The 14,140-nt window shown below is 37.0% G+C and overlaps 1 pseudogene; it reads left to right on the top strand.

The window, feature by feature from the left end:
• The first annotated feature begins 13,996 nt into the window (after positions 1-13,996).
• Positions 13,997-14,140, top strand: LOC150094803 (U2 spliceosomal RNA; annotated as a pseudogene).

The raw sequence follows: 14,140 nt of genomic DNA, 5'->3' as shown, positions 1-14,140 counted from the left end.
AGTTTCACTCTCTTGACAGAAGATACACTGGTCTGTTCTCCACTTAGAGGCCAGATGGTTAACAGGGAGGATCTTGTGTGATTTTGAAATTAAGTTGTCTTCTTGTTGCATACAAAAAATTCACCGTGTTTTTCTTCCATGAGCATTTTCCTTCTTCTGTCGCATTTCCTACATCTCTGAGGTTTCTTAGGGTATTGTAAATTATCTTTTGTTAAGGGTGATATTCGGTTCTTGTAGGTGTGGCATGAGTGTTTTGATGGTGTCTGTTATGCTTTGGTATTCTTTGGAGGGGAAGATCGCCTAGGGTCCTGCATACTTGACATCTTGCAATACCAGGTATCCAGTTAGTATTTGGTAAGACCGTGGGCAATGTGGAAAGGATTGTTTATGGTTTTAATAAGTTCGGATTGCTGAGATGCCTTCTGATATCAGTGGGATGTTTAGATCTCCTTCTTCCTTGTTATCTTCTTTTAATTTTGTCTTTCCATAAAATGCTGAACATTACTCTTTTGCACTGCTTTAGGAAATGCTTGATGGTGATAAAGGGAGGAACATAGTAAGAGATGACTGGCCGCATGAGTTGTTTGATGATCTGTGCTCTTCCTATGCAGAATAAAAGAGAAATTCCATTTCTCTTTTATTCTGCTTAGTTTTCCACTTGCTTGCACATTATGTTTTCATTATTAGAACACTCTTAGTATTTTAACTGGTATCCTATAGGCAGCTTGGCAGTCTTTTTTATTTATTTATTTATTTTAGAGCCTGTGGTGATGTTGTGATTGAATGAGCGAGTCCCTCGTTTGATTTCTCACTATGAATTATGGTTATGTCATCTGCGTTCATTAGGCATTTGAGTGGTTGGCCTGCTGTCTGTGGCAGCTCCACACCTTTAATTTCTGTGTTTTGCCTGGTGTGATTGGCCAGGATTTCTATGTAGATGACGTAGAGAACTGGGGATTAAGGACCCTTGTCAAACTCCTCTTATGATCTTGATTGGATCTGTTATTAATTCGTTGATGGAGATTCTGCTGTTGATTTCGTGGTACAAGGTGAAGGAAATTTAGTCCTATCCTGTGCTTTGGGAGCTTTTCGAATAAAAGCTTGTGGCACACTCGATCAAAGGCTTTACTGTGGTCTAGCATGATTAGTGCAGCAGGCAGTTTTACGTGTTTCAAGTAAGAGATGACATCCTGTAGGAAAAGGATATTATGAGACATCACCTTACCGGGCGCTGAACATGCTTGCCCATTCTGTACTATTATTGGTAGTACTTGGGAGAGACATTGAGGCATTTCACCAGTATTTTGTAGTCTGCATTTAAGAGCGTGATTGGTCTCCAGTTGATAACTTCTTTTAAATTTCCCTTTTTTGAGACAAGTGTAATTATTCCTGTTTTCTGGGATTCTGTGAGGTTTCCTCATTTTTTTGCAGTACTCAAATACATGTAGTAATGCTGGGCCTAGAATTCTTTGTAGAATTCTATTGGTAGGCCATCTATTCCAGGAGCTGCATGCTGTTTGAAGGTCCTCAATGCCATCTTTACTTCAATGAGCGAGATGGGTTTTTCCAGTAGATCTCTATGAGAAACTGTCCATGTTTGGTTATTGCGTAAAAGATTAGGCCACAATGCTTCTTCCACTAGTTCTGCAATGTTATACAATTGAAAGGCTTCGATGATGTGTTCATTTTTTGCTGAAGATCTTGTTATACGGTATTTCTTCAATGTTTTTCTTTTTTCTATCATCCTTGATTTGGTGGTAGAATAATGAACATTTCCTGGAGAAAAACAATGTCCTAATTATGGTAGGTCATGTAGTCTTGTAGCCATTTTTGTTTATTAGTGTTATTGAAACCTTGGATATTCAGGGTGATGATTTTTATTGTAGTTGACTTCCCTGTTATTGTCGTTTTGAAGAAAGCGGCTGATTCATTGATTTCTTATTACTTTATTTGCTTCTGTGGTCAGTTTCTTGTGACACTATTAGTGTAACAACTCTGCAACCTACATCTTGGTCTTTTGGGACCTACATTTACTGAGTGTTGGATCGCAATGTCTTCAAGGATGACCACTTACTTGTTCATTATTAACTGTTTAGCTTCCTTCTTTATCAATTACTTGTTCTGGTGATTTCTTCAGACGTTCTTCTGTTCTCTCACCAGTTGTTCAAGAAAAAAATATTCTTGTTCAATTTCGGTGTTTATCTTGTCATTCTCTGAATCATTCCATAAAATGCTCTTAAAGCATACTACGTTTCCTTGTTGGGATTCTTCTGTTGTTAAATGTGGGCTTTCTAATACTATGACGTTATGTAACTTTTTGGTTTCTTCAATTATACTTGAGTTTGGGGTATCTGCCACTGCGGTCACAGAAGGAATACCCAATTTCCCATTTGAGGGAAGTGGGAATAATTATTCGTCTCCTGTTTTGGGAGGATTTTTTAACCTTTTAATTTTTATTTTTTACAAAAGGATGGTCCCTTACCCATCAAGAAGTGCTCTCTCATGGAGAATGTTCCATGCTTATTTCCCAACGAAGCATGAATTATACAGATCACGAAGATGCCCACATGAAACATGCGTCTTTGGCCTCTTGGGAAGAACATGTATTGTATGATTGCCCCGTGGCACAGGGAGTGGAATTATGTGACTAACAAATTCATCATCCTGCTTCTCTCAAAAGAAACGATAAAATTTAAACATACCCACCACACAAGCAAAAAACTTACTGCTTCTGACACAATAAAAGAACTTTGTTTCCACATATGGAAAATCAGAAATGAACAGATTGCACTCAATCCACCAGCTAGGGTAGCTCAATGTGATAGCATCAGAAAATCCTCAATTAGAAACTTCATGCACACAAAGTTGGCCCTAATGGGAGAAGACAAGTTCAAGAAAAAATGGTGGACACCTCCAATAATAGTGAACAGCTACGATGCAACTTTTGATGCCACAAACACATGACGCTTGTACAACCAAACACACTCAAAACATGTAATGCTACATAGTTTTCACCCAATAACCCTTTATTTCCATTTCAAGCAACTTAGAATATCGAAAACTTTGAACAGGACCCTACATCACAGCAGGAAAGACCAACTTCAGGTGCCCACCAAAAATGGCCTCTGCGATGAAAGAACTGGAAAGCTGCCAAGTGCTCTAAAGCAAGGTATGAACTAACAATACTAACCCTACATAGTTATAACTGATAAATTAGGCTATAAGTCTATAGATATATGTATATATTAACAAAATCTAAAAAATAGAAAAGATATTGGTATATGTTTAATCGCATACTAACCTTACGCAGAAATAACTGAGAGATAGATTACTTAACCAACTTATTAAACCACTATTTAAATTTTGTGTTTATTTATTTAGTAATATACTAATTATTAAAACACTAACCTCATGCAATCTCAAAACTAACCCCAATAGTTTAAAGTGACGTAGACTGCATTGATGAACAGATACTAAAAAAGGGACCGGCATCTTTCGCTAGCTCTAATTAATAAGTAATAATAATTGACTGAATAGGAACCCATCCCTCTCTTAAGGCCAAGGTTTTTCCTATGCTTTCTTATCTGTCTTCTTTCTTCAGACCATAGTCCCAACATGATCCCCAGGCCAGCAAAAGTCTATATTAAACTTATTTTTGGAAGAGAGCAGAGTGCTTGGAGCTTGCTATTCCACGAGTTGCTCTGGTATTGCACTACTTCTACAGTCAGCTCACAAGTAATGGAATCAAACAAATAGCTTACAAACAAGTGAGCAATTTTTTTGTTTTAAAGAATCTGAGTGGATTTAATGGTGCTCTGGCAAGTTGCTCACAGTGCGGATTGTCATAAGAACTGAATGACACCACAAACGTGCCCAGATCCATTACCACCCGAAGTTGGAGGAAAGCAAATGGTTATTGCTTCTCGGCCTTTTGGCTAAGATCAAAGTGTAGTTTCGTATGCTTCAGAAAATTACCCGCAGAAATCACGGACGACATATTAAGATCAGCATTCCAGGTATATGGAAAAGTCCTAAATATTCACAGAGCCCATTTCCAAAACTATCCTAACATCGAACAAGGAGACAAAATCTACCTGAAATTGGAGATGTCAAAAACAGTACCCAATTTTGTTACTATTAAAGGCCACTATGTTATGATCAACTATAATGGTATGGCCAGATTATGTAGCAAATGCAGAGGTGATGACCACACAGCCAAAGATTGTCCAAAAAACCGATGTGGAAATTGTGACACATTCGGCCACTCTCAACTCAATTGTAATGAACCTTGTAAACAATATCATAACCTATCACACAGAAAATATCAATGTGAAACATCAAAACCTCTGATATTGTCTAATGAAGAGTTCCCTCTAGAAGCAATAAAACCTAATAACAAAAACATAGGACAAATCTGAAGACCAAATTTCTCTTAAATCGACTAACAACACAAAAGTCATCGATGAAGATAACGTAAACATAACTCGCTCGCCTACAACAACTGTTCCTGAAGTAATCACACCTTCAGATGTGAAGAAAACATCTTTCAATCCTCCAACAACATTTAGCGAAGCAACCAATCTATCAGATGAGGAGCAAAGTCTCCCTTCCTCTGTTAGCGCTCTAACAGACATATCAAATTCTGACAAGTGAAAAAGGTGACAACTTGTATGAAGCCATGGAAGTGGAATCCTCCCTCACTACCTCGGAACAAGTACAATATGATCTAAATCCTCAATTTCCAGAGGATTATGTTGAACCTACTATAGAAAAACTTCAAAATGACGAAGAATATAAGGATATAGAAAAAATATCTGAGCAAATTCAGAAAATATCGCAATCGGACGAGAAGGAAAGGTTAACCAATATTATGGATAAAAAGAAATAGAATGCATACCCCCCCCCCCCCCACAAGTATGAACAATCCATGTCGCCACAAGTTTTGCTTGAATCTATCCTTACAACTGGAAACCAAGGCCCCAAAAGATCCAGCTCTGATAGTTGTGACACCGTCAGGTCACCAGATCTTCAACGTAAAAACAGGAAAAACAATAAAAAAATCTAAAAATCAAGTACCCAACAAGCTCCAGTAATGGAGCGACCAACCATTCTAAAAATAGTTACTATAAATATACAAGGATTCAATAACATTAAAAAACAATTCTGGTTGCAAAATAATATGACCTATCACATCTTCCTTCAGGAGACATATCAATCAATTAAAGTCCGTTAAAAACTTCGAAAACAAGTTCAATCTCAAATCGTTCTGGAGCTTTGGAACTAATGGAAGTAGATGCGTAGCCATTATCTTCAACTCAAGCTTTAAAGGAAAAATCCTGTTCTCCAAAAGAGATCAAGAAGGCAGAATTATTTCTGTTAATATTAAAATTAACAACAATAGTATCAAATTAATCAATATTTATGCTCCTCCTGACAAAGCTGAAAGGAAAATCTTAAAAAACCCTCCCCCCCCCACTTAGACGGCCGTTTTGAAATCATCATGGGTGGTGATTTCAATTTCGTTATGAACACAGCTCAAGACAAAGTAGGAGGTGATCCTAATCAAGGAGATGTCGGGAAACTTCAATTAGCAAAGTTATGCCCACGAATATAACCTCATGGACAGTTGGAATTTTCTGTATCCAGAAAAAATATGCACCACCTGGAGATCCAGTAGAGCGATCAACACAAGATTGGACCGTATCTATATTTCACAAAACTTAACCTCCTTGACAGTTGGAATTTTCTGTATCCAGAAAAAATATGCACCACCTGGAGATCCAGTAGAGCGATCAACACAAGATTGGACTGTATCTATATTTCACAAAACTTAACCTCCTTAAAGCAAAATATTGTTGACAATACAAGTAACATAATGAAGATGTCAGACCATTCAGCAGTTATTATAACCTTGCACTTTCCTTCTGAATTTTTCTTTGGTCCAGGTTATTGGAGATGTAATCCACAACTCTTAGAAGAAGATATAAAGAAAGAAATAAACCAATTACTTATACAACAAATGGAATAAAGTAACATAGAAAACAAAGCCGAGTGGTGGGAAAATTTAAAAGAATCATGCAAATTGCAAGATATTTCAGCCAAAATAAAACAACTATACAGTGGTTTTATTTTCAACATGGTAGCAATAACATCAACATTTCACAAATTCAACAGGCTATCCAAGACAGATAATAACACCCGAACAGGAGGATATCAAAACTCAACTTCTGAAAGCAAGAATCAAAAAAGTGTCAGCAGAATACCAATTCACCAGATCTTTCTTTACTCAAATTAAGGAGGATAGGGAAAATAAAAATATACAAGAACATTTCTAGTAACAAAGAACACGTTGAGGCCTTTCACTCCTACTATACTCAGCTATACACTTCCGAAACGGTTGACGAATCCTTGTGAACCAGACTATTAAACCAAAATCTTATTGTGTCCGACTATCAAAAAGAGTTACTTGAAAGACCCTTTTCACTCCCTGAGCTCAAGACTGCAATGAAATCGTTCAAAAATCACTGAGCACCCGGATCTGATGGTCTTCCCATTGAATTTTATAATAAATTCTGGCCAATTCTTGGTTCAGCTCTCCTAATGGTAATAGAATTCTGTATTAATAAAGGGAACCTCACCCCATCTCAAAAATCTGACAAGGGTATAATCACCCTTTTCCCATAAAAAAGGAAATTTAAAAGAGGTCGGAAACTGGAGACCAATCACTTTATTAAATACGGATTATAAAATTCTAACAAAATGTCTCTCTTTACGTCTTTCACAAGTTCTCCCAACTGTTCTAAGCAACAGCCAAGCATGCGCAGTTCCAGGGAGAGCAATCTCCCACAATGTGTTCTTCCTTCGAGATGTCATTTCATATCTAAAATATAAAAAAATTCCAGCTACATTAATCACTTTAGACCAAAGTAAAGACTTCGACAGAGTGTGTCACAAACTGTTATTTCAGACTCTTGCAAAACACGAAATAGGCCCTACCCTTCTCCATATATTAGAAACCATTTACCATGATATCAACAGTAGAATTTTAATAAATGAAACTTTTTCAGACCCAATCAAGATCACAAGAGGAGTTCGACAAGGATGTCCATTATCCCCAGTTCTTTATGTGATATACATCGAAATCTTGGCTAACCACATTAGAGAAAACTCAGAAATAAAAGGGGTAGATCTACCACTACCTGCAGGCCCACCTCTCAAAATCCTGATGTACGCAGACAACATAAACATTCTGATACGCAGTGAGCAATCAAAGGAAGGTCTCTCCCATTCAATCAATATTTTCGAACAAGCATCAGGATCAAAAATTAACCAAGAAAAGGCAGCTATGCCTCCTATTGGCTACTGGCCTGAAATTAAATTCCCAGTTAAAATCCTTGGAGTCTCTTTTAACAATGAAAACTCTCTTGCCAAGCAAAAAGAAATTCTTGACAAAATTAATAAAATCAAATCTAAATGGGACTCATGTATCACAGGAAGAGCCCAAATTAATAAACAACTCATGATTCCTGTCATCGCTTATTATGTCTCTCCTCTTAATTTTACGAAGCAGTTCATTAAACAATGTGAAAAAATAATGTATAGATTCCTCTGGAAAAACCAGAAGACAAAATAAAAAGAATAAAAATGACAAGATCAATTGATAATGGCGGCTTAAACATTCCTCTAATAACAGAAAATATTGAGACAATTCGCTTAGTTGAACTCATCAAAGCTTTAAAGAATCCATTTCACATTGGTCATGGTCTAATTAAATATTGGTTAGGTTCTAGATATTGCAAAATTTTCAAGATTACATATGCAGGACCTCAAGCTATCTTCCCCTCTAAAGAGTACCTTGAAATCATAAAAACCATCAGTACCATCTCACCATTTCTTCAAGATCCAAACATCGGCCTCAATAATAGATCAACAATCTACCCCATCCTAAGATCCCGAAAGGATACAGAAACTTTAACAGAAAAGGAAAAAAAATTACTTGGAAAAACAACACACTTTCTGTATGCCACCAGGAAAATGCTCGACGTCAAAATCACCTATAAAATTCTCCCAGTGAACTACCTAGTTTCCAAATGGAACAAGAGAGTTAAAGACCAATGTGTCTTCTGCCTAGAGAGCGAGACCATCGCTCACCTTTTTTATGACTGTTTCACTGCACGAGCCGTTTGGCGTCTCGTTGGAACAAGATTCAACACCACAATCTCTTTCAACCTAGCAATTAGTCTATTTGAATTACCTTCAACAATGCCTATAAAACAGTGCCATCTTCTATATACCATAATTGAGTTTCGATACCATATTTGGAAAATCCGCAACACGGCGTACTTCAATAAATGTAAAAAATGTTTACCTGATATAATTAAAAGTTGTAGAGCCAGTATGAAGAATTATTTGACAATGAAACTGGAAGAGATGGGTTCAGCGGTTTTTAGTCGCCAATGGTGCACCCCCCCCCCATCCTTGCCTACCTTTGGAACGACAATTTAAGAATTAAAATTTGACATGTTAATTTCTCTCCCAAATCTTATTAAATTAACCCTTACTTAACAGTTACTTTTCCCTGATGAATTTTTACTCTGGCTTCCAAACAAGTCAGAAAAATAACCCTCAAGTCAAAGAGAATAATATCTTAATATTACCAATAGTCAATGAAGTAATAAACAAACTAACTAACAAATAGTAACCAACCAAAAACAAAACTGACCACATAAGTGAACTATAATCGGAATAGTCTCCCCTCCCCCTTATAACATACATATAGTATAAAGTTTTTAACAGACAGTAGAAATTGTCTTACCTTTTTTAAAGTTTACCCTTGTATGCAGAGCTCTTCAGCTCTATAACAAATTATGGCTGGGTAACACCACACCAAAGTGATCGGTACTAGTCTGATCTGTATCTTTACCCTATTTAGATGGTACATTTGATTTGAAATTATCATGGGCAGAGACTTCAATTTTGTAATGAATACCGCTCAAGACAAAGAAGGAGGTGACCCTAACCAAGGCGATGTTGGAAAACATCAACTATCTGAGTTATGCTATGAATACAACCTATCAGACAGCTGGAATATCTTGTATCCAGAACAAAAATGCACCACATGGAAATCCAGTAGAGCTGTCAATATAAGATTAGACCACTTGTACATATCACAAAACCTAATAAGCTCTCTAAGACAAACTATTATTGACACTATGAGTCACACTTTAAGGATCTCAGATAATGCAGCAGTAGTAATAACCTTATATTTCCCACTGAAGCTTTTTACACTTATTAAGTTAAGAATTAAAAAAGTCAGCAGAAAAACAAGATTATTCTTCAAGCAAATCAAATATGATTTAAAAAAAAACAAAAATATCGAAGAAATAAAATACAACAAGATTTCTAGCAATAAAGAACACACAGCAGAAATAGTTGAGGAAACCTTGTGGCCCAGTCTTTTAAACCAAAAATTAACATTGTCTGACTCCCAGAAAGAGATGATTGAAAAACCTCTCTCTCTCTCTCTCCTGGAACTAAAGACAGCAATGAAGTCTTTTAAAAAAACATTCAGCACTTGGAATCGATGGACTTCCCGTAGAATTCTATAATAAATTCTGGACAATACTAGGTACAGCACTCCTACTTGAAATTGAATACTGCATTAAAAAAGGAAACCTCACGTAATCTCAAAAAATTGGAATCACCACACTTGTCCCGAAAAAATGAAATTTAAATTGATAATTGGAGACCAATCACTTTACTAAACACGAATTGTAAAATTCTTACGAAATGCCTCTCTACCCGTCTTACCAACCATTGTAAGAAACGGCCAGGCAGAGGAGTGTCTCACAACATTTTTTTCTTACGAGATGTCATCTCATACTTAAAATACAAAAAATTTCCAGCTACTTTAATCACCTTAGATCAAAGTAAAGCGTTTGATAGAGTGTGCGCGATCTTTTATTCCAAACACCCAAAACATGGAATAGGACCAAACCTCTTTCATCTGTTAAAAACCATAAAAACTATTTACCACGACATCTACAGCCGAATTTCCATCAGTGAAACACTTTCAGACCCAATCAAGATCACAAGGGGCGTACGTACGACAAGGATATCGAAATCCTTGCAAATTATATTAGAAGAAATTCGGATAGATATTAAAGGTGTAGAGCTACCACAATCAGCTGGGTCCTTCACTTAAATGTCTAATGTATGCAGATGATATAAGCATTCTGAATACGCAGATTTGAATTGAAAGATTTGAATTCAATTCAAATTTTTCAACAAGCGTCAGGATCCAAATTAATAAAGAAAAGACGGCCACTCCTATCGGCTACTGGGACGAAATTAAGACACCTGTTCCCCCAGTTAAAATACTGGGAGTGTTTTTTAATAACAAAAACACAAATTTCCAACCATTAAGAAATCCTTGACAAACTCAAGTGGAATTCCTGCATCATAGATTTTACAGGAAGAGCACAAATTATCAAACAATTTACGTTTCCTGTTATTACTTACTACACTACTCCGTTCATTACCACGAAACATTTTATAAAGCAGTGTGAAAAAATAATTTACAGTTTCCTTTGGAAAAACCAAAAGGATAAAATGAAAAGAATAAAAATGACAAGACCAATTGAAAATGGGGGTTTCAATATACCATTGATAACAAAGTATAGCAGCAATTCGTTTAGATGAACTCATCAAAGCTTTGAAAAATCCTTTTCACGCCCACGGTTTGATCAAATACCGGTTAGGTACTAGATTTTCAAGATTGTGTATGCAGAACCGCAAGCGATCTTTCCCTTTAAAGAGTACCAAGACATTATAGATATCATCAAGATACTCACGCCATATCTACAAGAGCCGGGCATCGCCCTTAACAAAAGAACAATTTATAACACCCTAAGGAAGTTAATAGATGCAGAAAATATGTCAGAAGAAGAAAGATGTACATGGAAAAACAACTCTTAACTTTTTGTATGCTACTCGGAAACAGCTCAACTTTAAAATTACGTATAGAATCCTACCTGTGAACTATCTAGTTTCTGAATGGAACAAGTGGTCAACAGACCAGTGTGTCTTTTGTCAGGAAAGCGAAACCATTGTCCATCTTTTTTACGATTGTTTCACGGCCCAGGCTGTTTGGCTCTTGGTTGGAATAAGATTTTACACCACAATCTCTTCCAATCTTGCACTCAAGCTAATAGACCTACCTTCAAATATGTCTAAAAACGAATGCAAATTGCTTCTTTACACCATAATAGAGTTCCAATTTCATATTTGTAAGATACGCAATATAGCCTATTTTAAAAAAATGTAAAAAATGGTTTAACTGATTATCAGAAGCTGTAGAACATGTATTAGAAATTACCTGACGATGAAACTGGGGGAGATGGCCTGGCTGAGTTTGGTAGGCATTGGTGCATGCTGACCAGGCTGACTTATCTATGGAATGGAAACTTAAGAATCAAAATTTGCCACTTTGACTTGAAAATCCCAAATCTTACTCTTTTAAAACTTTTATTTAACAGTTTCTTTCCTGCTCTCCCCTAAATAGTTTTCTCTTCCTTGATGTCTTGAAGAGCTACTTCTCTCGCTCTCCCGGACAACAAGTTGGAGAGGATAATAATTTAATATCGCAGATAGCCAATGAGGTGACACACTGAGGCTAACAAATAACAATTAATCAATAATCATATAAATAGTTCATACTCTATCTCTAGTCACATCCTTCTATCTGGTACAACTGTATCCATGACGGAGTAGTCTTCTCACCACCCATAAAAATATAGGGCTAGAATAAAGTTTTTATCAGATTGTAGAAATTTTCTTTCGTTCTTAAAGTTTACCCTCACAACTAGAGCTTTTCAGCTCTATAACAGAAATGATGACTTGGTAACACCACACAAAGTGATCGGTACTAGTCTGATCTGTATGAAGTTATCTGCATAAAGTTACGCTGCAAGTTCCAGTTGAAGTTCCCCTGCGAGAGTGTGCGTAGTATCTGCATAAAGTTACGCTGCATGTTCGAGTCCAAGTTTCCCTGCAAAATCGTGCACAGCTTTGGTAAGATAATTTGTTTGTTATTCTGTCAGTCTTCCCCCTCTAAGCAGAAGTTTTCTGCTGACGGGGAACGCTTGGTGTTCGTTTTCTTTTTATTTATTTAAAGTCCATGAATTTTCGGACTTTGTATTGGCTTGCTGTAACACTTAGTGTGGCAGCTTTGTTTTAGGAATTCCTTTCTACTTTCTTTATATATATTTATTTATTTAAAAACATATATATGACTTCTTTTCTGCCAAGAATTAAGACTCGGGATTGAAGTGAACGTTGAGTTAGAAAAGCGTTAGTGTAGGTTCACAGAGCATTTACGGTTTTGCCCCTTATGGGGGTGGAAGGTATCAGATAGTTAAAGATGTGGAGACGCGGTCGAAACTCTTTCAAGGTTTCGATTGTGCAGGGGTGAAAGTCTATCCCTTTATGGTAGGGAGTGTTCTGAAAACTAAAAATAGATAGATTTCCAGTTGAATACGTTGAAAAAGGAGACGACGTGATTCGACAGGTCTTTTCAAAATGCGGAGTCGTTCGCGATGTTACAATCGGCAGCGACATAGACTTCCCAGATTGGAAGTCCAGGGAGGGTGCTTTCCTTATGGAAATGAAGTCGGAAGTCCCCAATTGTGTCTTTTTAGGGTTCACCCAGGTAGTAGTTAACTACCCTGGAGTTAAATCTGTAGAAATGAGAAGAATCAGAGGCCACAGAACAGCAGGTATCTAAATCGGCAAAAGAAGATTTCCCTGTACTAAACGCTGCAGCTGTCAAAATAACGACAGAAAACCAAGCCACAGAAACATCAGCAGAGGTAAAGGTGATGAAAAACCACAACAAGATACTACTGTAGAAAACACTAAAGAAAATATAGACGAGGAGGTAATGGAGATTCCTAGAATCGCCTCCACAGAAAAAAAAAGAAAAGAAAAAAGAAGCGTAACAACAATGAAATTAAAAATAGAAGAAATGGAGGCTACTAATGCCAGAGAAAAACGCCCATTAAACCCAAAGGAAGAAGATACAAAAAAATCAAAAACGGATGACGTAACCCCTTCGGAGGTAAATGTTGAGAAAACTACCCCGGTCAAACAATTTAAATATATAAATGGAGGTATACTATTAAGGAAATGTAGAGCATCCATAGAAGCTGCAGAAAACTTGTTCATACTAATGCACAGAACCGACTCAGCCAAAATTTTACCTTCGGCATGATAGAGTAGGTGTTAATGGTTAGGCCTCTGCTCCGACGACATCCCCACAGTCATGCCCGACCAATTACTGGGATATATTTGAAGGACGTGAGCGAGACGGAAAGAAGCTCAGCTATGCTACACTACACCTTGAGCAGATTGACTAAGGATGATATCGTGGAGAACAGTGAATGGATTTTCAAGCGATTTCAGAGAAGACTTTGGGGTAATAACCAGGAAGACAACAACGCTTTCTTCCTTCATTTTTGTTTTAATCGCTTTATATTTAGTTTAGTTCACACATGAGGGGGTCGGTCTGATAGAACCCGAACAGCGAAAGCTTACGTCGAGGCTGTGCAGCTCCTTGTGGGCTGTATCACTCGGGGCAGGTTCTTCGCCGATTTCTTGGTTAACCTGGTCTTTTCAATAGTTCATATTCAAGATTTTTTCCGGCTCTTTCCTTTAAGTTCAAATAATTGTTCAAACTAAGGTAATTTAGGTCTTTACTACCTGGTTTCTTTTTGTTGTTTTTGTTTGTTTTCAGAACAGATGATTGCGGACCTTTTTAGCCATAACCGTCGGGTTACATAGTTAAACAGGTCGACTGAGGTCTCTTTATTACTTCTGACTATCTTACTCTGCCTTTCAATTTTTTCCTCTCTCACTGCCTGCTGACCCTCAGCATTCTTTATACTTCAAAGGCCGATGATGAACGATATGAACTCCCATAATATCTGCTCTTATCAGGATCGCTTCTCGGCCTTTTGGCTAAGATCAAAGTGTGGTATGCTTTTCAGCTGGATTTTTCAGCGGCAGGTATTCTTAAGGCAAAGCCTGAGAGACCCCCGCACTGGGGATAGAACAAACACTGTTTTTTTTTTTTGTTTTTTTT

This window comes from Typopeltis vanoorti, chromosome 21, assembly GCF_054136105.1.
Source record: "Typopeltis vanoorti isolate ZY-2024b chromosome 21, IOZ_Tvanoo_1.0, whole genome shotgun sequence".
Classification (NCBI taxonomy): Eukaryota; Metazoa; Arthropoda; class Arachnida; order Uropygi; family Thelyphonidae; genus Typopeltis; species Typopeltis vanoorti.
Note: the sequence above shows the minus strand (reverse complement) of the source record. Positions and strands in the feature narration are given on the sequence as shown.